This window comes from Hipposideros armiger, unplaced genomic scaffold (assembly GCF_001890085.2).
Source record: "Hipposideros armiger isolate ML-2016 unplaced genomic scaffold, ASM189008v1 scaffold_879, whole genome shotgun sequence".
Taxonomy (NCBI): domain Eukaryota; kingdom Metazoa; phylum Chordata; class Mammalia; order Chiroptera; family Hipposideridae; genus Hipposideros; species Hipposideros armiger.
This window is the reverse complement of record NW_017732229.1, coordinates 355379-382867: the sequence shown is the minus strand read 5'-3', so window position 1 is coordinate 382867 and position 27489 is coordinate 355379.

The window sequence follows — 27489 nt, the reverse complement described above, 5'->3', positions numbered from 1 at the left end:
TCCAGTCCCCTCCCCCCTCCCCCCCGGTGCCGCCTGCCCCAGCCCTGGGGCCGGTGATTCGGGGAGCCAGGGGGCAGAGCGCGGCCATGGAGAGAAAAAAAAGAACCCGATTTCTAGAACGTGTCACTAGTGCCCGGGATCCACCCCTCGACCCCCTATCCTGGCTCCCCTCCTCTGTGCCCCCTCCCTCTTCTGCGAGAGCCGCTGGTTCACACAGGCGACCCCCTGGAGTTGGGGCTGCAGCGAAGTGCCCTAGAGGATGCTCCAGCCACTGCGTGTCGGCGCCAGGTCTGGGCGGCTGCGTCCTTTCTGTCCCCTCCCACCCACTCCCACTCGACACGGAAAGTGAGCAGGGGGACGAGTGTTTCTCTGTGCGGGAATTCCAGAGGCCTTGGCCCGGGCAGACTCATTTCCTAGAGATTCACAATTCCTTCGGGCCCTTTCTGCACACCTCCCCCTACAGTTGTCCCCTCGCGCCCCCTGTATCCCTTTATGCCCCGCTCACCGCCCGCAGCCCCGGGAGCCCTCCGGGTTCTATGCTCGTGTTCTCACATTGAGAAGCTGCTGTAGGTAAATCCCCGCTAGAAGCAGTTTAATTCCAGTTGTGGGTGTTTTAAAAATCCCATTGGCTGCTTCAGCATCCTTTTTATCTCTCCCCTCCTCCCCCCCCCCCACACCTAAATCTTTCCAAGCAGCTCTATTCAGGTGGTAAAATCAGTGCCTGCATATTCCTGGAGGAACTTGTGTTATGTTTAATATTTACGGCAATGAACATCTGCTGAAACAAGCATATTAACTGCACTCTGTTCTGCCTCTGGTAATCACTTATTGTAGAGCTGGCCTTTTTTTTTTTTCTTCTTTAATTCAGTAGAGAGTTCACATGTGTCTACAACCGCAAGTGGTGTGCACATGAATATGCAATGTAAAAATTTAAAGCAAAGCTGCTTTATGATGTATAGTCATTGAGCTGATATGTGGATGTGTGTCTATTTTCAGTGATTTAGGCTTCTAGTGACTTTTACTTGATAAAGTCGGGTTTATCAAACTAAACTGGACACAATGCTAACGCACCATCGAGCAGATTTTAATAAAAGGTCCAAAGATGAGTAAGTACAGCTTGCTCTGCATAACGTGGGTGCCTGTAAAATACACAAGGATGGGTCCTAATGTAATAAAACTTTTATGTATTACACTGGGAACTTCAAAGAGTCAATGTAGAAAGAATATGAAACATGTTATTACTCTATAAAAGTTGCTAATTACTGTGTTGTTGCTCCTGGGGTTATTTCAGCCTTTCATTTACAGATACCTATTACTTTACAGGTTTGCATTTAGGAATGTTGGTTTCTGGCACAAATTCAATAGGTTTCCATATAGAAACTGTGCTTTAAAAATGACTTTTGCTTTTAAATGGCAGTTTTTCAGTCAAAGGGAAGAACCTATTGTTTTGGCATATTTTTATGCTGCTTGTCAGCGTGCTGACTCACATTGAAACCCCTTCATGATTTTTACACGTAATATTTTGAAATTATCAGCCATAATCTGTGGGCTTTTGTAGCCCAGGGCCTGAGTCTTATTTCCCTTTGCATCCTTAGTTCCCAGGTGAGTTACCTGGAGCACAGTTATACAACAGATGTCTGTTGAATTGACTTGAAATTTACATTAGCTACACTATACTTATGCTTTATAAAAGTGAAAAGAATTATGCTTTTTAAAAAAGTTGCTATACATGCAATCAGATTTTAATCAAGGCATCAATTTCTGTTTGGCTTATGAAAGTTTGCAGGCTCTCTTGCTTACAATATAGTAGAACGGTTTGGCTTGACTGAGGGGGTGATTCTAGCTTGCAGATGTAGAAATTACATTTTACAGAAGTTATATTTCTGATAAAGATAAACCAAACTCCTTGAGTATGCGTTGTAACACAGACATTTTCTCAGTCATGGATGAATTTTCAAATGCTATTTTCTTTCTAACTCAATTTTATGGCTATGTTTAAGCTTATAAGTTTTTAAGTTTATGGTTTACTTTTAAGCTTATGAGTAATCCAAAATAACTAACATTTGTATACTTTCTGCGTTGTCAGACTTTTTCACATCCATTGTTTTCTTATTTGAATCTCCTAACAGTCCTGGAGGTGGTAGTAGTGGTAGTAGTCCCATTTTATACACAAGGAAATGGAGGCTTTGAACTGTAAAATGACTTCACTGAGACCATAAAACAAACAACAGCAGAATTTTTTAACTAACATTTACTGAACGCTTGCATTTGCCAGACACCATTCTAAGTACATCATGTGCTAATTCTGTTCTAAGTACATTACATGTTTTAGCTCATTTAACCCTCAACAACTTTAGGAAGCAACTACTGTTGTTATTCCCATTTTACAAATTGGGAAATCGAGGGTGGGGGAGGTCAGGTAACCTGCCCAAGGTCACACATCTAGACTTGGAGGCACTACATTTGAACTAGGCGTTAATTTCAAAGCTCAGGATTCTGGTTTCAGATCTGCATTTCTCACAGTACTGCACATGACTCCCAGTTTATGTGAGCAGCTCAGAAATTAATTACAAAATAAAACCTTGATGGATTGGAAGTTAAGGTTCTGTTAAAATATTAAAGAAAGAGAAGGTCAGAGCCCTCAATGATTTTGGTTTAAAACTAAATATTTGAAAACAAAATACCATAGTTTAGGAGATTATGCTTACCCTATGTGAATTCACACACACACACACACACACACACACACACACACACACGTACCAGGGATGCCAAAAAAATGTATACACATAACTTGTATTCATCTTTTGTTATCAGTATATATTGAGTATTACAATTTTATACACTTTTTCCTTTCTTAAAATGTGTATACATTTTTTTGGCACCCTCTGTATATATAATTTAAAGACCACTAAAAACTCCTTCCTTTAATTCATCTTAGAAAAACACTTTTCTTTGGAGAGGATGGGGGAAGGTACAGGTTAATGGAAAAGAGAATGTATTTTAATTCCTAACAATTTTTTTCTGATTGGTGGGCATCATTTTCCAGTAAAACCAGTTGCAGGTTGTTACTTGTGACTGTGGCTTTGAACCTGAGCTAGCTTAGTCTAGTGGTCACAGAAAGTGTCCCCATATGACTGTATAGACAATATGAAAAGAAAAACTCTGTACTGTTGAATATAATCAATGTAGACAATCAGCTGATAATTCAAGAACCATCTCCTCTGCCTCCTTATATATACACTTTCCCCCCACAACTAAGAAACACCTGTACTTATTTTTCAAGGGAGATCTTTTGACCCCAGATAGCTGTTTTAACTTTTCTTGTCTGCCATACCTTAAAGTTGAGAAAGGCAGGGCTAACTTCCACCTCCAATTCCATTTCCCATTTCTGGTTTGAAGCAAGAGGAGAATGTGGAGCAAGGCGGAGACACCCCTTCTGCACCCAGCTCCACAGTTCATTCTGTGGAGTTGACTCCCTGGACACGTGGGGATTCGGTAGGCTCACAGAGGCAGATGTCCAGAGGAGCAGTGCTCTCCTCAGCCTCCCACTCAATTCCTCTGCTCTTCTTCCTGTTCTCCATCAGCTTTTGATCAGCTGCTGGGCATGTAAGCCATTCCTCAGGGCCTTTTAACAGGCTAACTGTTGCTTTTATACACTTAACAAATATTTATTGATTATCTCTTAAGTATGAGACCTTATGCTGCTTGCTGTAGGGGATACAAAGATAAATAACCATGGTTGTGCATGTTACACTGTGGGGGTGGGGGTATTGAGAGGACATAGAGGCCTCTTGGGCAAAGGAAGAACTTGAACAAAGACTTAAGATGCAGAACTTTGTAATCATGAGTTGCTTTCGGTGAATGAGAAAAGTTTTCCAAAAGGAACTTAGTCCAAATTAGATTTAATCTTTCTTAAATATAAACACATTTAGTTACTGGGGAGAAAGTCTATTGAACTACAACAGTAAATATTCAGACCCTTCTCTACAACCCCCCGCCTCCCCAAAGCTTCATGTAGGCCAGAACCCATTGATATTTGTTCAAATAGGCGCTTTATATTCATTCTTTCAAATTTGAACCTTTGAAGCTATAATAAATGGATAGTATCATACTCATCAATTTGTTCAATTCAATAACACAGAGTATTAGGCGTTACTATAGGATAGATACTGTACAGTAGTGGCTTTCAAATGTTTAGACCATGACTCACAGTAACAAATATGTTTAACATTGCAACCTACTACCTTCCTGCATACGTATACACATACATACCTGAAACAGAAGTGTCATGAAATTACACTTATCTATGTATGATGGATATGTATGGTGACAATTTCTGTTTCTTTTTCTTTTTTTAAAAATTTCCCATTCATGGGTTGAAACATGCGGTTTCAAAAAAAAAAACCCCCCACAAAAAACTAAAAACAAAAAAACCCTGCTGTAGGGGATGCAAGGGAAAGAGAAAGAGTTTGCTGCTGGGAGCTTGTAGGAGAATAAGCCATACACATAAATATCTGTAATACAAAGCAGACACAGCCTGTTTCAGGGGATGAGGGCATATCCAGTTGAGAGAGTGGGAACTTCCTGGTAAAGTGGCATTTGAAATGAACCCTGGACAAGTAGCATTTCAGAAGGAGAAAATAAAAGGGAGGACAATCCACCTGGAGGAAAGACTGTGAATAGAAATAAGGAGGGATGAAGTGTGGAGCTTGTTTAGTGAACACAGGATGGGCATGGCCTGTACTCCTGTTGGGGGGAGGGGGGAGGAGGAGGGAGAGGCAAAGCAGAGCACTAACAACTTAGTCTCCAAATGGTGCTTCCCAGTAGTGCCTACCAACACACTTGGTTCTCTTCAAATTGACCGCAATGGATATGCTCAGACCATAGCTTCTTCCAGACTCCTCAGACAGGCTTCCCTGGCTCTTCATAGTGTCAGAAAACTGCCTCAGACCTCTGATCTTGACCCTCAGGCATCTCGACTCCCTTTTCTTCAGTCCCAGCAAAGCAGACATTTCAAGATCTCCCCCATCCCTTTTATCAGCCGTTAGGGGTCAAGACAGTTCACCAGGACACAAAGGGCAGAAGTTGAGGATTATGGTGGATGGTGGCACCGTCACCTTAACTGAGCTCCGGTGTTGGTTCTACAGAAGATTGGGCTGGAGCAGTGCAGTTGGCAGCACTCACTCTCAGTGGCTAGAAGTGGCTCATTGGCTGAGAGCCCCAGACCTCCGGACAGGGCCTCAGCAGGTGCCGGGTGAATGTAGTTCTAAGAAGAGAGGCTTTCCAGGGCGAGGACCTGTGGGCTGCAGCCTTGAAGGGGCTGGTGGCCAGCATGGAGAAGGCAGGGATGTGTGAATGAGAGGCAGTGAAGTGCTGGGGGCAGGGAGATAAGTACTACATCTACCCAGCCCTACATCTACCGAGGTGTGTTTTGGAGCAAGCCAGGTGAGGAGACAGGTTAATTGAGGGCGCTGAGGACTGGAACTTGCTTGGCTGGGGGACACCAGGATAACTGGGAGAATGCGTAAGATGTTCAGATGTGTTTTAACCAGATGCCTTTTGATGACGCTGAAGATGAGTGTTGCATGTGGGGAAAGGATTCCTTCCTGTGTTCCAGATTCTCTTTTGTGAAAAGTGTAGGAGGGTTAGAAAATGCTGAGAAATCTATTTTGGGAGAAGGTCCCTCTGAACCAGTGGGTCTAATCAATGACACTTTAGGTTTCACAACTTGAACGAGGCCCTTTGGCATAATAGTGATTAAAGTAACAGTGAAATTAGGGGGAAAAAACTAATCTCTCGAAATGGAATGCAAGATTTTGTGTGTGTGTAAATGGAATTTGTAACCTGAAATAAGTTTGCCTGTTTAAATTTTCTTTATTTTGCGAATTAAGCCTTGGTGGCAAAATCAAGGCCATAAAAGACGGTTTTAATATCATTTAATGGTAACATAATGTTTCCTTGCTTTATTTCAAAGTGAAACCCATAAAACTTACATTCAATGTTGCCTGTTCCCTTTTGTCTGGGAATTTAACTGAAGTTTCAGAATTTAGCTGTCTCCAACCTTGCTTTCTGTTTGGCCCTGGGCAGCTCACTATTTTTCTCATTTCCTATTCTTGGTTTAATCACTTTCAAAGTGACAGCACTTATACTGGCCTACCTCATAAGGTTGTGATGTTAAGTAATAAAAGTGTCAATTGCTTTGTGAATGCCAAATGTAGTTCTTTTATACCCTTTGCTTCCTTAAAAACGCCTCTTCATCATAAAAAAGGAAGGATACAGAAAGGCCACCTTGGGTCAGGTCATCCATCTGGTGCAGAGTTCTGTCCCTGGTGATGGGACCCAGAGGAATTTTTGAGTAGAGGGTAGTTTTTCTTAGTTGTACGTCATAGTCTAGCAGACAAATAATGCCCTTACTTTTGGTTGTACCACTAACATATGTAGATATATTAACCATTACATAATCTTTGATGTTTCATGGAGAATGTATTGAATTACCACCCATTACATCAAATGACTTCATTTGGCACTGTGGGTCTCATTAAATTATGTCAGGCTAATCATAATTTAGTTTCAATAGAAACAAAATACACAGTTACCCCAGGGTAAGAGGACACCACACCATCCAAGAAGCTAAAGGGGTCGAGTCTATGGAAACTTAACACCTGGGGACATGAGAGGGGCCCTCAGAGTATTTGAAGGAGTTGGGAAGGGGGCATAGAGTTGTCTGGGTTGTTCAAGGGCATGAGGAAGACAGTGGATGTGACAGTATCTAACAGCTCTGTGACAGGGCTGTCTTAGAGGTAACCATTTCCTGTCTCTAGGAGGCTATGGAGCCCCTGCCAGGTACTTTGTTGAAAGATTCCTGGGTAAGTGGACCTGCAGCAAAAAGTTATCTTCCAGAGTCCTTCCACTTTCAGCATTCAATGATCATTCCATTCATATAGGGTTGCAGAATCCAAAAATGCAGAAGTCATGAATGGTACTTTCTTGTGTCTTTTTTCCCTTTGCCGTTTCTCTACTCACATGTGGAGAAAGGCAGAGGGTACTTAAACTCCTTCATGTAGTTTCTTCCCAGAAGGTTCATTGTTGGCTGAGGGAAACAGAAATGACTAACAGAGCAACTCAGTTTACAGCTATGTGCTTAACTTGATATTGAAAATAATTTTATTTTCCCTTTTTTTTATGGACAGGAAATTAGTTTTCGAAAATTCTCTGGAGTGTTGTAGTGTGAGTCTTTTAGTCTTAGTTAAAATTTTCCTGTCACACCTGTGCTGTTTACCTGAGTTATGAAGCGACATAACAAATTTTCTGCCAGTGTTCACTGAAACATTAATTACTTACCTGGCAGCTTAGATAGAAACAGGCTTAACTTCGGTGGATCATCACCAGTTCTGGGAAATAATCTGTTTTTGTTCTCAAATTTCAAAATATACTTGTTTTTCTGTGAAATAAATCATGCGGAGGAGGAGAACCAGGGCTTAGAAAACTATTTTGAGGATGTAGGTTAGTATACTCTCTATATTAACTGTCACCCAGGCTAGCTAGTGCTCCTCAAACTTTAACGTGCATCCGGATAACTTAGGGAATCTCGCTAAAGTATCAGTTCTGTTTCAATAGGTCCAGGGTGGGACCATTGATTCTACATTTCTAACCAGCTGGTCTACAGACTTACCTTTGAGTAGCAAGAACTAAAGGCATAAAAATTCCTTTGAAAAGAAGCTCTTTCAGAATATGTACTTCGTTTTTTTCCTTTTTATTTTGTGGCGGCTTTGTATAATAACATTACAATTTTGTAATGCTGGGAAGTTACATTTAGATGCAGCATTTATTTTATTTTTGTGCGTCTTTCTATTATAATATTCCTGATGAGTGAGGGGGAGGTTAATTGTATCCTAGTGTGGATATAGTGGGAAATAAACATGAGAACCTAAATAAACAAAGTTTGTAATAAATAGGCGAATCCCTTTCTAGAGCTTTACAGTTCTTGTCAGTCCTTCAAAGGCTGGATGGGTCCCTGTGCATCAGGAGAGAATGCTGATGACTGGATAGTCTTAGAGACACTTCTGGATTCATCAGGAATCTCATCATAGCTCCCGTAGGTGTCCAGGACTCAGACCAAATGTCCACATTCTCTTTTTCTTTCTTTCTTTTTTTAATAGCACGTGGGAAGTTTTTTTTGTTTTTAGATTTTATTGGGGAATTGGAGAAGGTGAACAATGTTGGGGAAAAGGAACAGCCAAGTTGTTGCCCTTCAATCTTAGTTGTGGAGGGCGCAGCTAGTTCAGCTCCCAAGTCCAGTTGCCATCCGGCTGCCTGTCAGCAGCTCAGGGCAGCTCAGCTCAAGGTGCCGTGTTCGATCTTAGTTGCGGGTGGGCGTAACCCACCATCCCATGTGGGAGTCGAACCGGCAACCTTGTTGTTAGGAGCATGTGTTCTCACCAGCTGAGCCATCCTGCCAATAGGCAGCTCAGCGGCAGCTCATCTCGGGCACAGCTCACTGGCCCATGTGAGAATTGAACCGGCGACCCCATTCCTTAGAGCTAGCGCTCTTAACCAACTGAGCCACTCGGCAGGTCTTTCTTTAGGAGGGAATTGGGGCAGAGTGGAGTGGCCAAAGGGGCAGGCAGCTCTTTGCAGAATTACTGCACTACCCTGTGGCCACAGTTAAAAATTACACCTTCCCTGGTGTCCTAGGAGAAATCACAGCTCAGCAAGTGTCAGACCCCTCAGTTGGGGACCTTCTATCCCAGCACTGCTGGCCACCCTCCCCCTCAGCCCTTACCACAGCGCCCTGCGTCCATCAGGTGGTGAGACTGAGCAGCAGGTTCTGTGTTTACTTTCCCATCTTATTTCATTAGAAAAATATGTGTAGACAGTACTGATTATGTGAGTAAATACATCACAATTGACTTTGAATTGCTATGAGAGTGGCGTGAAGTTTATTTACTTAATTTTCTAAATGAAGGTTTGTGTGTGCACGCGTGCATACACACACACACTTCTGTTCTCTGAGATGGGCACAGAAGACAAGACTGTTGCCAATAAGAGAAAGCCAGATTGGGTTTAAACAATTGTGACTTTCAGATATGGAAAAGAAAGCTGACTTTTCAGGAATGGTAGTGACCACTTTAAATCTGCAGCCTTGAGACACACATGATCCCACAGAGGAAGTGCTCGCAATAGCTTCTAGCCCATTCGTTGTTTGGGGCAGTACTTCTCACGTATGCTTCTAGTGGCCACGATATTGCCTTATACGTCATCATCCATTATGTTACCCGACTAATTGTGTTTCACCATTTCTTGTGATTTGCAATATTACGTCCCTCTAATATAACTTCTCCTTCAGACTGGGAGGAGAGAGGGTGGCTGTTACCTTCAAGCATGGAGATGGGTCAGGCCTGTAGGGAGGAAAACAAGTGTTTGGTTATTGCTTTGGTTTGTACTAGTGTCATGAAATTCATGCATTTTCTTTCACCTGGGAGAAAACTCTATTTATTGGCTACCAATATATGGTACAAAGAATGGAGTAGTCAAGTGATTTAGACAACTGTTGCAAAAAAAAAAAAAAAAAGCAACTGATGATGGTCAGCTACATTCTGCACTTGGTTACGTTATTCAAGCTTTTAGCCTTGACTGAGAAGCTAGGCGGTCAGCATGGCCCCGCTCGCACCCTTTCATACCAACCATATTCCATGGCAGGGAGCCCGTAGGTGTAGTTCCTCAGGACTGCTGAGGTGCAAAGTGCCATTGGGGGTTGAGGACTTAACTTCAGGCTAAGAGGCAGGTATTTTTACTGGTTGTAGACTCTGCCGTTTACTGACATAGAGGCTCAGGATCCAGAAAGTTTGGTGCCTCCACTTTCTGAAGTGTCCTGTCTAGCTTCTCTCCTGGTCTGTAGCAGTTGTGGGTTCACCGGAGGGGAGGGTGTAGCTTTAGAGACCCTCTGAGCAAAATAGATGAGCTGTCTGCCATAGACTGCAGCATCAGCAGTAATGGGAAGACCATACTACTCCAGACAGCATCCACGTGTAATAGCCTTCTCTTTTTGATGTCAAACCAAATGGTTTACCACTTGATGATATACCAGTTATATCCCGAGTTGTGTAGCTCTAGCGGGGAAGACTTTGGCCTGGCCTGTGTTGTCAGGGCGCAGGTTAGGGTGATGTAGATAAATCCCATGCTGTGCCTGAGTACCACTGCTGTTGAGGGATATTTAGAGCTCAGGACAGATGTTGTGTGCAGAGTTTGCCACGTCCTTCTCAGAAGCGTGTCCACGCACAGGAGAGGGCCATGTGGACTCATTCCTATTTGTGTTTCTTTCACTGATGATAGGTCCTTTCCCAGAATATGATAATGGCCTCTTCTGAGAATTAAACCTTTTAGGTGACTTTCCTTTAGAGTGTTTTTTGGTTTTGTTTTTGTTTTTTAAATAAGTAGAGTTTCATCTTTTTGTATGAGCAGAATACCTGACAGTCTTTCGTGGAAAAGCTGGTGAATTTTACCTGCTTACTTACTACCGAGCCACCCTGCCTGTTTGCTCCCAACCCTCCAATTTGAATTAAAACGCCAAGGCTGAGTTAACAAGTTCTGTGTATGTATGTACATTAAATATTTATAATCTAAAAAGAGAGTACGGGTATTTTAGTTTCTAATATTTAGGTAGATAATTAGTTATATAAATTAATTTGTATTCTTTTCCTTACTCTTATCCCTCAGCAGGACAAAAATGATCTTTTAAAGTCCTCAAATACCAGGGGTACCAAAAAAAAATGTATACACATGACTAGTTATATCTTTTGTTATCAGTATATATGGAGTATTACAATTTTAATACAGTTTTTTCCTTTCTTACAATATGTATACGTTTTTTTGGTACACTCTGTATTATATATAATGATGTAACAGAGTATGGATACTTTAAGCTGCTCTTTATAACTTGCTTCCTCTCGATTTATAGGTGTCTGGGTTGAGATGAACAACCATGTACCCAGCCAGACACAGAAGTGAATAGACCCCATTTCTAGTTCTTGATGTGTTTATACTTTAGCCTGGAACAGATTATTTCAAATAATCTCCAGAGTTTTACATGCTGTACTAGGGAATCCTGTGGCATACATCTGGATACCCAACTCTGTATGGAGTTTTAGGGAAGATTTCCTGGAGAAAGTGACGTCTAGATTGATGATGTGTTTGGATTTAAATATGTTGCTTTGAAGTGCCTGTGGGCCATTCAGGTAGAGTTGCCTACAGAAAATTTGCTGCATGATAATGATGTTTAGGAAGAAGGTTAAGACAGAAATAAAGATTTGGGAGTTACCCACATACAGGTGCTGGTGACAGCCATGAGATTGGACAGGGTTATGCAGGAAGAGTGAGGAGAGAAGGGGAAGTAGGCTGAGGACACTGGGAAGGCGGTGGGAGGGAAAGCAGCCCCTGAAGGCAGTTGGAAAGAAATGGTCAGAGAGGTTGGAGACCATGAGAGAGTGGGGGCCGTGGTCAGCTGCTTTAGAGCAATCACCTTACATGAGAAGGTTGAGGTGGTCTGTGGAGTTGGCGTTGGGGTGAAAGAGTAAACAGAAGGTGGCAGAGTGGACACTGAATCCTTTTAAGGGGAGAGGTGGGCAAACTGATGGAGGAAGGTCTCAGAGAAGAAAGTGGGTGGGCCAGACCCAGAGTAAGAGGAAGCGCAGGTGGGTGGTTACATTGGAGCGTCGGAAAAGTCATGACACATTTTTGCAACAAAAACCATAGAAAAAATTTGTCATGACTTTTCCGACAACCCAATAGATATAGATATGTTGGGGGTAGTGGAAGCTTAAAAAAATGTGTGTGTGAGAAATGGAAGTTTCAGAGAATAGAACTGCAAAGAAGAGGGTAGCATAAAATATTTGCCTCTAAAATATCAACGATAAGAAGTGTTTTATAGATGTTTTAGGATCAGTGACAAATGAATGAAAAGCCTGTATAAGCCACTGTAGCATACATTCATGTCATACCATCCATAATTTAAGTGTTTATAGACATATTGGGTTATCAGAAAAGTCATGACATATTTTTTCTATGTTTTTCGTTGCAAAAATGCATCATGACTTTTCCAACAACCTAATAGTTATGATTCAGAAGTAATTGCATGAGGCTACAGAGCCAGGAAAAATTTGTGGACTTTCCTAGTTGTGGACTATATAAATGGATTTCTTTTTAAATCAGGTTCAACTTTTTTTAAAAAATTTTTTTAGTATACTGATGATGTAGAATCTAAAGAATAGAATAAATGACCAAACAAAACAGAAATAGACACATAGATACAGAGAACAAAATGATGGTTGCTAGATGGGAGGGAGGTTATTTGAGAGGATGGGTGAGAAAGGTGAAAAGATTAGGAAGTACAATTTGGTAGTTATAAAATAGGGGATGTGAAATACAGTATGGAGAATATAGTCAATAATGTTGTAAAAACTATGTATGTTGTCAGATGGTACTAGACTTATTGGGGGGTTTACTTCATAAATTATATAAATACCTAACCACTGCACTGTACACCTGGAAACTAATATATTGGGTTGTCGGAAAAGTCATGATGTATTTTTTCTGTTTTTCATTGCAAAAATGCATCATGATTTTTCCAACAACCCAATAAAATATTGAATGTCAACTATAATTAAAAACACATGTATTTTTAGCCATGGGATGTAAAGTACAGCATAGAGAATGTAGTCAGTCGTATTGGAATAGCTCTGTACTGTGTCAGAGGGGTAGTAAACTAGTGGGAGCTATCACTTACTAGGTGTGTACATGTCTAATAACTGTGTTGTTTTGTAGATAAACATACACATCATCAGTATACTGAAATGGATTTTTAAAAATTGTGTTCAAACCCACAAGACTTACAGGCGCCCCAGGATGTTCTGACATTTAATGGTGGTATCTCCTCAGAAGGCCACTCAGCCCATCTGGCCTCAGGGTTTCTTAGTGTTTCTTATATGTGAGGAGGTGTAGTGGTACCACGTACCATGTCTCGTTTAATCTGCATAACCTGTGAGGTAGGTTCTGCTAATCCCCATTTCATAGGGAAGGATACAGAGGTGCAGTATAACTTGCCCAAAGACCCCCCAAATTGTACATCTGGAGCTGGGGTTTCACCCAGGCAGCCGGGCTCCAGAGTCCCTACACGTGGCCACCTAGGTTCTATAAGAAGTATCTTAGTGACAGAATTGTAGGGCATGAGGTGAGTGGTCTCTTCCCACCTCAAAATATTTATGATATGTGCACATATAACGTATACATATGCATATAGGTATACCTGTATGGTCTGTGTGGAAATGAGGTGTGTATAGAAAAACATCTTGAGATTTACTTTGGTTTGTTTTTTTTTAACCCATGAATACACTGTGTCCAAATTACTGCCTGTTTTGGACTAGTGGCATTCAAATTAAACAGGCTTTCCTGTACAAGGATCATCTGTAATTTCTTGTCAGTTAGGTACTTCTTTTTGTCCGTTTTTAATATGTATAAAAATATATTGTTTATATATCTTCTCTTAATCATTTCTATACTCATAAAACCACACATTTGACAGTTTTCTGTGGGAAGAATATGGTAATAACTGTTCACAGCTGGTCAGATCTACATAACACCTGAGTGTCACTTTATTAAGGACAGTAATGTGGGTGTGGCACTGCAGTCAGTAGAACTACCTGATGAAAGGAATCTGAAATTGTGTGTAAGGTGACTCTGTCTCATGTAGATTCCCTTGCGGTTTCTTTTTCGTTTCTACATAAAAACACACTGTCTCTTATGGCTATATGATTGATTCTATAAAAAGTATTGCTTTGATGACATGGAAAGAGTAAATGGGCTTAATTTATGTCATGAGATATTTGGGTGAAGAAATATTAATAGATTCTTGGCTTAAGGAATTTTGACATACGAAACGCGACAAAAATAACTTTAAATGTCTTCTTTAAAAACCCTTGAGGAAAAGACAAATTTTAAGATAAGGTAAAAAATTTAGTTGGCTGAATTCCAGAAAGACACCATTTGTTAGTGGGAAGGGAAAGGGGTTTGAAACCACCATGCAGTGGGCTCAAATTCTGACTGCGATTTACTAGGTGTGTTACCTGAAACAGGTAACTAGCAGTGCCTATGCCACTGATTTGTTATGAAGATTAAATGGGATGATAAACATAAGTAGCCTGGCACATAGGAGGGCCTCAAAAAATGGTAACTTTATTATTCTTCTTTTCCTTCTCATGGTTATTTAGTGTTTTGATTAGCAATTGTATTCAACGTTTATATCCATTCTGTCGCTTAGAACATATTCATGGACATTTATGTGAGTTGCTATTTCAGTTTGTTTCTTTTTTAAAAAAGAAAATGATTATCTTTTTTTCGAGGTCTGGTTTATTTAATGACTATAGCAGATGGATATGGAAGATAGTCCCATACTTTCTTCCATTGTGCCCAAGAACTCTTTCTTATGACTTGAAAATCCTGCTCAGTGCTAATGTAATGAGCCCTGTGCATTGTATGTAGGTGCTAAGAAATGTCTGTTTTTAAAAATTATTATATGTATTTTAATTAAAACACAAACCAGAACTTGAAAATTGGTGAAGCAATTATATTATTAAACTGTTTAGTTTAGATGACTTAGGAGCAATAACTTTTGATAGCCCAAGTGATGAAATTTCTAGTAATTTTTTTTCTGTCAGTACCAAACTGTGGCCCTTCTCCTGTTTCGGATGGGTGGCTACACCTCTATCTCATATCTCTACTTTGGATCCAAGCCCAGATGATTGCTCCCCAGTTTCTGGACTTAGAATGACCCCAGACTCTCCAGTTGGATGCCGGCTCACTGTGGTCTTGGTACAGCGAACCCAAGTCATGGATTCAGTGTTCCTGTAGACTACAGATTTGGGTGCTCTCGGTCTTGACTTCCCTTCTTCTGTCATCACTGCATTAATTGCTGATACAGAATGTAGGACAGATTTACATCAAATCGCTTGATTCTGGCAAACCTGGCGATGAGTCATTACATATTTCTTTCGTACTGAATTGTGAAATCAACATCCCCGAAGGGTTATTTATGACATCTATCAGGTTTGTCTACTTCCAGATAAATTAAAGTGACAAGGAGGGCTAAACGTTAGGATTGCAGTTTGTATGTGTCAGCTTTTGTCAGGCGATGCTGTGGCAATAAACAAAAATTCTCATAAGAAATGTAAGCCAGATCTCAGAGGCTTACCATTTCCAAGTGTAGCTCTTGTCCGTATTACATGCCAGTTAAAGGGCAGCTGTGCGCTAGTGTCTTTTGCACAGAGTCCGCCTTTTGGAACACGCTGTCCTCTTGGTGGAGGGCAAAAAGGAGCTCTTGCTGGATGGGGCAGATGTCATATGGCTCCCATTTTGTTGGCCTAATAAGTCATAAGGCCAAGCCTGACATCAGTAGTGTGGGAAATACCCTCCTGTCATAACAGCAGTACCGCATGTCACCTGCTGGCCAGCATGTCACCTGGCGGCCTACAGGGAGGGCACTGAAAAAGTGGAAACAATCATATAGTCTACTGTGATCAGTATTTTTTTGTTTATCAGTATTTTTAAATTAAAGAAAAATAGCAAGATTCAAAAAGAACTTAGAGAACTGTCTGGTACCATGTCCTTATGTAATGTTACAGGAGATTTCTGCTTTTGGCCCATGGTTCTCTTTTTAATGGAATTTGTCACCTCTTTTGAATTTTCATTGCAAAACGGGGGACTGATGAAAATGTTTTCATCCAAAGAGCCAACGTTTCCATGTTACAGGCTTACAACGTTAGGGAAATTGTTTTCTAAAATGTGCTTAAAATTTCATCTCTAAACAATTCGCCTTCACCATGTAGAGAATAATAACATAATTCAGTTATTAGGTCCTGATTCTTAAATTTATAACTTGACTTTGCTTGCCACTGACTAATTAGAATCAAATTGTGGATGATTGGAATCCAGACAATACATTTTCTGATTTACAAAAAAAAATAAGTCTCATTAATGTTTTCTTTAACTAAATCTTTACTTATAACTTGAGCCTAGTTTCGATTTTTGAATAGATTTAAACAACAAAAGAAAATGTGGGAACATACAGAGACAGAGGGAATAATAATTGACCAGGGATATGAATGAATGGATGTGTGTTTGTTGAGGTCCTGAGGTAGAAGGTGCGAAAGGAATTTGCTGGAACTTAGCAGGCTCTCTTGGAGCTTAGACTTACCCTTGGCCCTCTTCATACCTCCCGGATTTTGGTATAGGCAGGGTCTATATTCACGTCTTCAGGAAAGAAAGAAATGTCATGCTTTTCTGAAACATAGAACAGTATTCCTTTCTGTGTATGTTTGCTTTACATCACTTATAAAGAAGCATGTTCAAGATTGTTGGAATGAGATATCTTTGCTTGGTTAGTTCTGAGGAAATTGAAGAAGACATCAGTCCACACCAATATTGTGAAGGTGCTTAATGGTGTTCCAAATCTCTGGGAGACTCAGCCAAATATAAAATATAAACTAAATAAGTGAAAACGTAGTCATTACTTTCTGGTTTGTGTGAGCATCAAGATGTAATATCTGGAGCTGATTGCAGTTGGTATAAAGTGATCTGAAGAAAACCCATTAGAAGAGAATTAAAACTTGAGCAGGTTAGGGTTCTTTAATGGGCATAACAGGAGATTTTTCATTGCTTCAAAACCTTTTCTAGTTCTCAACCCTTAACCTTCTTGGTTATATTAACAAAAGTATCTTTCCCACCACATTTTCTAAAACTGTGTGTATACCAGGGAATGTTTCTCTTTACCCAAATATCATATGGATAATTTATAAAGCTAAAGTAAATTCTGAATTTTATATTTCTCTATCTCATGTTAAGATTAATGAAATTAGCAGAGCAAGCTTTTTAGTTGCTAGTAATTATTTAGTGATGGAGACACATGAATCTCGGATATTTTTACTTTACATTTTGTATATTGATCTTGTATCTTGCAACCTTGCCAAATGTATTCGTTCCTCCTAATAGGTGTGTGTGTGTGTGTGTGTGTGTGTGTGTGTGTGTGTGTGTGTATGTGTATGTGTGTATTCTTTAGGAGGCTATCTATGTAAGATCATGTCATCGTGAATAGAGATAGTTTTCCTTCTTCCTTTCCAATTTGGATGCATCTCTTTCCGTCCCTCCCTCCCTCCCTCCCTCCCTCCCTCTTGTTCTTCCTTCCTTCCTTCTTTTCCTTCTATTTTTTTTTTTTTGCCTGATTGGCCTGTTAGAACCCCCACTACAATATTGAATAGCAGTGGTAAGAGTAGCCATCCTTGTCTTGTTCCTGATTTTAGAAAGGAAACTTTAGGTCATTCACTATTAAGTACAATGTTATCTGTAGGTAGGTTTTCATAGGCTCTATCAGGTTGACAAAGTTCTTTTCTATTCCTAACTTGTTGAGCGTTTTTATCATGAGAGAGTATTTGATTTTTTCAAGCTTTTTCTGTATCTATTGAGATGATCATGTGGATTTTGTCCTTTATTATTGCGGTTTATTATATTGACAGCTCTTTGTACGTTGAGCCAACCTTGCATTTCTGGAATTTCTCACTTGGTGATGGTATATAATCTTTTTGTACGTGGCTGGATTCATTTTGCTAGTACTTTGTTGGATGGCTTCTTTTGAAAACAGACTTCTCAAATTTTTCTTTGATTTTAGAAGCTCATGAACATTGGAGAGGAAAATAAAGGAACGTGACTTTCCCAGGACTTCCCCATGGACATATGGAAGCTTCATTTCTGCACATATTCTGAATGACTGCCCTAAAGTGATAATCAAATTTCAGAATTCCCATGTAGTGTTATTATATGACACATTCAGGTTTTAGGTTGTGACCTGTGCAAGTCACTCTTTTTTCTTGGCTTAGTTTCCTAATCTGTAAACAGGACTATGAGGAGCAAATGAGACATGGTATGTGAATATGCTCATAAATTATTTCATGATTGTAAAATATAATTATTTGTATTATAGAGATGTGTAAATATAATTATTTAGCACAGGGTCACAAACTCAAATCCAAGTAAGTGTCTGAAGCAGTAACACAATTGGATGTTCATTTTACTGTCAAAATGTCATATCTATTTTTTTTTGTGCTGTGACATTTCTCCCTGGTGTGTGACTTGGTCGGAGGTAGGAACCACACAGGAGTAATTAAGAGCATGGGCTCTGAACCGGATATTCTGAGTCCTGATGCCCGCTCTGTTGTTTGCTCATTATGGATAACTATTTTGCCACCTGCAAACTCTGGAAAAGCATAGTTAGTACCTATTGCAAAGGATTGGCGTCAGGATGAAATGAGTTCCCATGTGTCAAGTGCTTTGAAGCTTCCTAGTTAATGCCCCTACTTGTACACATTGATGGGGCTTATTCTAAGAACTTGCTCAAGAGGGAAGTTAGAACCTGGCAGAACCAAGACCCCTGGTTCCCAGGCTGGGAGAGAAGGGAAGGGAGTCACTTCTCTCCGAAGCACTTTGTTCCATTTTGTCACTTGGTTTGGCTCTCTCTGTGTGTTCCTCCCTTCCTCTTTCCCTTTCTTTTCTCTCCTTCTCTGCCCCCCGCCCAAAAAAACCCCCAAAAACTCCCTTAACAACCCCCGTTTTCCTCTCTTAGCCTTGTAAAGCTAGGATTCTTACCTGGAGGTCAGGGAACCCCCTCACATCATATGTGCATTTTCTTTCTTTCGTTTTGGTCTTTTCTAAGAAAAGAGCCTACAGCTTTCATCAGACTCCCAAAGTGACCCCACTTGTGTGAAGGAGGAAGTGGCTCTGGCAGCAGCCGTTTTCCATCATAAGCAGAAGCTGGGGTGGCACTCGGAGAAGTCTAAGAACTGTATTCCTTTGTTAGTGTTCCTGGCTGCAGCGGAGAGTAGGTACTAGCAGGGATGCTCGGCAAAGCCATTCCGCGAGGCACAGTGATTTTATCATGAAGACACTGCGGAATCTCTTCTTGACTGTCTGCACAAGCAGAGACTTCGAGTTGCATGGCTGGAACACGAAGACAGTGCAGGCCACGGTTTGGAATGTCAGTGAGACAGGCTGTAGGGCTCTCACGTATGGCACGATGGGAGTCATGTGGCTTCAGTTTGTCTTAATTGCAGATGAGCTGAATAACAAACTTTCTCATAACTGCTAAAAGAAAAATGCTGGTGTTTTGTGTTTAAAATAAAATTAAGGGGTCCCACGTTTTGTATAAGGACTTCGGAATTAAAGTGCATTATTATAAGAGCCATTTTATAAGAATGCATATCACACTATATGCCAGGGGCTTTTCAAGTATTAATTGCAATTTGAGTTATCCCGAAGGTCATGACTCGATGATAAAATCATGACCAGATAGCTTCACATGGCCCTTTTATAGCTCTAATGTAGCCCTCAATTTTTTTCCTCCATAATGCAATATTTAAATTTAGCACCCTGTAGCTTTAACACAACCGATGGCAGTGTACTTTTTGTTGCAGTGGCCAGATCAAAGATTTTTTAATCTAGTCTGACTAGAGTGCAGACGTGATCCATTTCTCTCCTGGCACTGAGGTGGAAGACAGTACATGTGGGGGCACTTAAGCAAGCATGGGCAGACCTAGGGCTTTATCAGAATAACATTCTTTTGCCAAGTATGTGTGATAAAGCCAGGGTGTGACTTCGGGAATTTGGACCTGATCTATAGTTAGCATCCAGAAACCACTGTGGGGCTGTCACTGGCGAGGAGTTCCCAGCCACAGTTCTTGCTAAAGTTAGATAATTTAGGCATATAGGAGAGTGGTTGCACTGCCTGTTTTGAAATTTGTTCATTTGTTCATTAATTCATATTTCAATCCGTCTCAGTTTTTCCTGACATTAGGTGTACATATGGGATATTTTTAGAAGGATCTGAATAACTCTTAATGAGATAAACTCATTTATTATGACATACTTTGGCAAAACCCCCTTAAAAAGCTTTTCAAAGAACCAGATATCAAAAATTACAAAATCACGGAAAGAAATGTCAATAGGAATTTCTTTCTTTAAATGAATTTAAAGAAACCACATATATGCAAGAGCTATTAGGTTACATCTCACTTTCCCCCTCTAATAGACATAATTTCTTTACAGAGGCTATTTACTGTTAGGGGAGTGTTATTGATCAACGAGAGGCCAAATGTGGATTTAATCTCTGGCCATACTTCTCATTAGAATCTGATTTTTTATTTCCGTATCTGTAAAGTGGAGATGATGAGACTATCCTGTCCACCTCATGGGGTGGTGTGAGAATGAAATGACTTCTCACAGTGAACCCAGGACAGTGCCTTACACTCAGCACTCAGAAACTCACAACTCTTTTCCCCCAATGATTCTGTGCATCAAAAGGAGCGACGGGTGAATCAAAGTCAGCTGTAGCTAGAGGTCCTGTCACCTAATCAAGTTGTCCCTCCTCCCCTCTTATGTGTGAATCTAGAACATGGGCAGGGTGTGGGCCACAGCAGTCCTAAGCCACGGGAGAGAGTGCTGTGGTGACTTCTGGCTGTTCTTCAGGCTGCGTTGCTGGTTTCTGAGCCTCCCTTTTCTTGACCTCTGTGTGACTCCCACTTCTGGGTTCCAGCCTTGCCTTCACCGTCATCCTGGGTTCCCATCCTCCTTAGAGCCATTCTCTTTTGGAGAAGTACAGACTTCGCTCTCCAGGTCCTTTGGCGGCACCCTGGGGCAGGGAGCAGCGTTTATGTATTTTCCTAGGGGCCGACTGAGATGGATGACCCAGGCCGATGGTATGCAGATTACCCCAAATGCTAATTATACACAGTTAGCTCTATGGGAGCCATTCTGTGGTCCCACTGGAGACATGGGACAGGAGTGATTAAGCACATGCCTCAGTGTCGTAGCCAGGGAATGCTGGAGTCAGGGTTAGATTCTCGGTCAGTCTGATAGGTAGAGGGCTCTCCTTCCCTTTGTCCCCAGATGAGTACAGTGCCCTCCTGCTCTGAAGTAGAAATTTGTCAGAGAAGCCTCCAAAATGTGCTGATTCTTAATCTTGATCTATATAAATCGGTCATTTACCCCAAACAATACAAATTATTTTCTTTAAGGAGAACCTCTGAGGCACACTGGTTAGTGCTGGGTGCCTTCCTATTTTTTTTTTATTTTTTTTTTTGCGTCTTAACCTCTTTTTTCCCCTGATGTATAGACCTTCTTTCCCTCCCTGTCTTTCTTCCTTCCTTTATTAGCTGAGATGGTAGACTTTACTTTTGCCTTTTGTCTCTAGGTTTTAGGAAAACGATTTATAAGCGGGGTAACAGATCTGCAGGGGTTTTTTTGTTGTTGTTGTTGTTTTTAGCTTCAGCTAAGGCCCCAGATAAAAAAAATTGTGGCGGAAAAGAAAATATTTAAGATGAACTATATTAATGTTTTAATTAGAAGTATATTCTTTGACAGAGCTAACCAGAATTGTAAACAGCCATGTACTACCATACAAATAACAATAATGGTGAAGAACTATAATACTAATAACTAATAGCATCTTATCTACGTTCTCTCTAGTCATCACCATACCTGCCACTGCAGGCAGATGAGGAAACCAAGACATAGTTGGGTTTAAACTGAAGTATGACAGAGGACATCGTGCCATGCTGATTTTAGAGCTAAGCACGTGATTCTGTCTCTCCCTCTTTCAAAGAATATTGCAGCTCTCTTAAACAGTTTCTGTAAACTGTGGCTCTTAGTCTTGGTCAGTTTGCTGTGCCTGAGTGCTGGACAACTGGGGGAGGTACAGTATGTCATTCACTACGTAAGTGGTAGCGACAAGAATAGGAGTGAAGTTAAGAGCAAGGAGATATAAGGCTGGATGTTCTGTGTTCATGGCCAGGGGCTCAAGAAACACCAAACTTCAGGGAGGCTGACTTCCTCATCTTTTCTTATAATGAACGAGTCAGTCTAGTAGCACCCCATTCACCCAGCACTCAGACATACCATATGTAACCATCGGACTTACCTTGGACCCAGATGAAAATAAGCTTCAAATCAAGGAGCACACCAAGAACTGGACCACCGGGAAAAGTTTAGATTATATCTGCAAAGTGTTTATGAAGCTGGGGAACTTCGAGTTCTGTTGGAGGGCTGGAAGGAAGTTCATTTTGTAAACGTGTTCTAGAAGATCTCCCCATTTCTGAGAGCTAAGCAGGGTCTGTGCATTCCAGCTGAATTCAACACGTGCTGGTTGTGCGCTATTGTCAAGTAAGGGGCAGCAGGCAAGAATGAGAAGTATGTTTAGATAGTGTCTGCCCCGAGTTTACAACTTTGAGAAACTTAAATTCTGCCAGTTTCTAGTTGGCTTTTTTTTCCTTTTTTTAGATTAAGTATTCTCTCCTGTACATTACACTTAATTGCATTTGACCCAATATTCTTAATTTGGTTTTTAAATTCTTTCATTTGGAGATGTTTGCAAGTCCACTTCACTCAGTTCAGTTTGCAAATGAATAAGCCTGTTCTGTGTCAGTTGCGCCACTGATAGAAAGCGAGACTTGATGCCATGGCCAGGAACACAGCCTTTTGAGATGTTGGTTTGTGTTTCTGGGTTAAGACCAAGTCATATGCGTATGTGCATACTCTTGAAGAGAGAATTCTTTGACTAGATGAAGGATTGAAGGAATGATCTCTAAGTCTTTTCCAGCTCTAGATACTGTCATCACTGCACCGTGACATTTCAGTCAGGGATGGAGTACAGATACGACCATGGTCCTAAAGGATTATCACAGAGCTGAGAAGTTTCTATCACCTAGTGACATCGTAGCTGTTGTAATGTAGCACAATGCATTACTTATGTGTCTGTGGTGATGCTGGTGTGAACAAACCTACTGCCAGTCGTATGAAAGTCGAGCACAAACATTATGTACAGTACATGCTACTTGATAATAAAAGATTATGTTACTGGTTTATGTATTTACCATACTATACTTTTTATCATTGTTTTAGAGTATATTCTTTCTCCTTATAAAAAAGTTTGCTAAAACAGTATGCTGTGTTATGCCGGCAGCAGCCTCATGCATCTCATGTTTACCGTGTCTCGTGATTGCATCATTTTCTCTTGTGCTTGATTTCATCTCGTGTTGTTTTGTACAGTAACATGCTGTAGAGGTTCATAGCCCAGGAGCAGTAGGCTACACCACACAGCCTCGGTGTGCAGTAGGCTAGGCCATCCAGGTTTGTGTGAGTGCACTCGATGACGTTTGCACAACGACGAAATAGCCTAACAGTGCATTCCTCAGAATGCATCCCTGTTGTTAAGTGGCATGTGACTGCATGCGATTTTGGTTCAAAATAATAAAAACAAAAAAGCCTTGTAAAGCTTTGAGTTTGAGGTGGTAAAAACTGTCTTCAGTGTTTTGGATGGTAATAATAGAACCCACAACACCACAAACCTGGAGGTTGATTTATAGCACGTTTGCATTTCAGAAGAAGCTGATTCACCTGGCTCCAAATGTCTGTCTTTGACAACCCTATACGCCATCTTAGTTATGGACCAACATTGTGATGAGAACTGAAGTTCTCTGAGCCAGTCCGTGCTACTTCCTAGTTGGAATATGCAAAATATATACATTTTGCTAATTGAAATATTTATTTCAAAGGAAAATCTGCCAAGTGAATTGATTTACGGGGGAAGGGAGCATGTGTTTCTGAAGGACAGAGTTGTTCACAATACCAGCAGGAGACAGGAGATGTAGAGAACTGGGTTAGAATGCCAGCAAAAGTCACCGATTGAGCAGCCATGGGCGGGCATGCCTTGAACCTCTCTGAGCTCTTATATTCCTCTTGGATAAAATTAGAGGTTTGGCTTACATGCCCTCTCGTCTAGTAAAACTAGAATTCTGCAGTGCTGGAAAAGGACGCTTCACCTGGTTAGTTTCTGTTAATGGAACAGATAATAGAGAATTGGAGTAGTAGAGGATTAGAGTTTGGAGATTAGTGAGGTGTTTTTGCCCCGTTTCCCCAAACTCTTCAACTGGATTAGATCACGAGGGAAGAAGTGACATACTGTATAGGAAATACAGTATGTATTTCCTGTTGCTGCTGGAGCAAATTACCACAAAATTAGTGGCTTAAAACAGCATGTGTTGTGGTATACTATCTCCCAGTCCTGAAAGTTAAAAGTGTGCGATGGGTTTCACTGGGCTAAAAGCAGGGTGTTGGCAGGACTGTGTTCCTTCTGGGGGCTCTAAGGGGGAATCTGTTTCCTTGCTTTTTTCCACTTGGGGAGGCTTTCCACATTCCTGGACTCCTGGTCCCTTCCTCCATCTTCAAAACCAGCAGTCACCTCTCTCTGACCTCTGCTTCTCTGACCCTCCTGTCTCCCTCTTATAAGGACCTTTGTGATTAGATGGGGCCCACTGGGATAATCCAGGATAATCTCCCCAGCTCAAGATCCTTAACTTAATCACATCTGCAAAGCCCCTTCTGCCAGGAAGGTAACATATTCACAGGTTCCAGGATTAGGAAGTGGACGTCTTTGGGGGCCATTATTCTACCTACCACACATATATAATGTTGATAGCATTGCATTGGCCCAGGAGACCATGCTTCTTGCTCTTGAAAGAAAGATTCCCAGCTGATTAAATCATTTTTAGCATTCATGAGGGACCTTCAGTTGCACTGCTCCAGCCTCTTGTGCCTCAGCAGGGAGTTTATTAAAAGGAAAAAGGGGAGAAAATAGGAAAAGAACTACACAGTTGGGAGGCAGTTTTATCCACTCAAATGGAGTCAACAGCAAGGCCTTCTGAAGGCAAGTGTAAGATGTCCTCTGACTCAGCTGTGCAGAGAAAAAAGGCACATAGGTTCCCAGGGCCAGAACCACAGGTACTGGGAGACTCGTCTCTTAGGAAACCTGGTCCGATGTTAGGTTTTGAGTTCTCCGGGTGTTCAGCCGCCATGGCCACCTTGCATTCGATGTTGAGGAAGCATGCACTTACTTTCCAGCCGTCGGGGCTTTCGTGAAAGCACAGGAAGTTATCAAGTCCTCTCTGGGAAAGAAACTCCTGTGTGGAACCTGAATGTGACACTCGCAGTGTTTATAGTCCTCTGCAGCAGAAGCAGTCTTAGTATCTCCGGGGTGACATTTTAATCTTCACTGCATTAGATAAGGAGTTATCTCGCTTTGTGGTGTGAGACATAATTGACAGAGGATAAGGCAGCATTCCTCGGACAAATCAGTGACACTTGAAGCCACATCTCTCTTCGCCATAAATTCCAGCAACTTTGCATTCATACTCTGATTTGGCGGAGATATTCATGTCACCAGAAGACACTCCCCTCGTTCGTGAAGAAACTCACATTTGTCCAGTTCATTTGGACTTCCAAATCGCTTTGCTTACGAACATGCTAACCTGCCCTCAAACCAGATGTCACATTCCCTGGCATGCAGTGCAGCTGCACTGACTGATGCTTTACGAAGAATCTGAGCTACGTTGGGATGTTTGTCCAGTTAGCTGGGTGGGGTGGGGCTCCATGACCCCGGCCCCAAGGTGTAGTGACAGCGCAGTGCCTTCAAGGCACAAACATCTCACAGAGGAGGGACCCACAGAGAAACAAGCAGTGGGAACCACACTGCAATAGGACATTCTCTGTTTGCCATCATTTGAAACATCATCAGATACATGCATGCTAGGAATTTGGCCAGAACCTATCAAAAAAACAGTGAAATGCCAAGGCTGGAAACGCTTAGAAAATACCAGAATTTGAGATTTTCCATAATTACAGTGAAATTTCCTTAGTTTTTTCCCTGATGGACAGTTTTTTGCCACTGCTGTTGCCATGTCTAGAAGTAGGACTGTTCCGGCCTGACAGCTGCCAGGCATCACCAGTGCTTACCCCCCACTCTTGGTCCTGCTCCATGGATGGGTGTCTGGTGACGGGCCTTGATAGAATGTTCTGAGAAGGAGCAGCAAACAGCCTCACCAGTTATTTGTTACTCTTACTGTGGGTTTCCCTTCCGTCCTCAGGGCTCTAAAATAAGGAAGACACCTGTGAAAGGGGCAGAACCATTGCTCCAGACACCCACGTTGTTTACTGAATGAAGGCATTGGTCGTGTTTCTTAAGAGGGTTTTAGAAAGGCAGACTGAGGAGATAGCCCTTTGCCATGTGTCACCTGGGAGCCTTGGCATTTCACTTGGTCCATGGCCACCTGCTGTGCCTGCGGTTCCCTAAGTGGGTCTTCTCAAAACTCATCTCACCACCCACCAAGAAGCATGAGGGGTTAGCTTGGGGTATTCTGTGAAAGCAAAGGCTGCTCCCTGGAGCACAGAGCTCTATGCTGTGTTTCTTTTCTAGAGGGGTTGTATTATGCTCATTGTCATATAATTAAATGCCCTGTGTACTGGCAGGAATCAAGATTCTGTAATGGTCCTTTTGGATGTTCAAATTAGAATTTTTTTTAATTTTATTTTTCCTTTCCACACTTCCTGCTTCCTCTCCTTACCTTCCTCTCTACCAGTGCTCACAGGTGGGCTGTTAAGCTGCCTCCAAGTGGCAGTGACAGTTTCCAAAATAGTCCTTAATTCTCCAAGGTCAGAGTTTGTGTTCTCAGGAGAAACAAGGTCAGGGAGCACTCTGTGGGGCCTTTGTCCTTTAGTTCTTCCCAGTCGTTCCCTCTCAGGAAGGACCTGCATATCATGTCAGATACTGTTAAAAGCACATTGCCTGTTTTGTACCCCTCTGATTCAGAATTCAGAGACATACTGAGCTTTAACTTTTCCCCGGGTAAAATGAGATAAAAGCATCAGCTAAACTAAAGAGTATTGTAAACAAGTGGCTGTAATGAGTTAACCTTCTTTCAGAGACTAATCTGTTAATGAGCCATCTTTCAGGTCATCTTATTTCTTTCTTCATGTGTTGATCAACTGCGAAAATACTATTTGGCAAAAGTATGAGTATATCAGACCAAAAGTGTTGGACTTTATCTTGGCACTTCATTGAAAAATGACATTTCTGTAAATTATCTAGCCAAGTCAACTAATACAGGAAGGGAAGTAGAGAACAAAAGGACTCAATCAATATAGGTAAGAGGGAGGGCAGGAAAGAGGAAAATGATTATCAAATGGCAAAGATAAACAAAACACAAATAAGGAGAAACAGCAATGATAATTATTTTGGGAGCATGTTTCAAATGGAGATTTCTGAGTGCAGAAAAATCTCTTGAGTTATCTTACACACTTCATTGTAATAAGACCCAACAGGTCACTATTTGTGACATGGTAGATTCTTAGCATTCATGGAATCAATCCCACACTTAATAAACAAGAAAAACAAAGGTGCAGCTATCAGTATTACTTTGAAGATGTTTCGGTCCCTAGTCTGAGACTGGCACTTTGCTGAGGCGGCAGCCTTTCCCACAGGCCAGGCCCCTCGCAGTGTGGCCCAGCCAGCAAGCCAGCCCAGCGCAGTCCTAGCTCAGGACTCTTCTTTCCATGGCCTTGCTC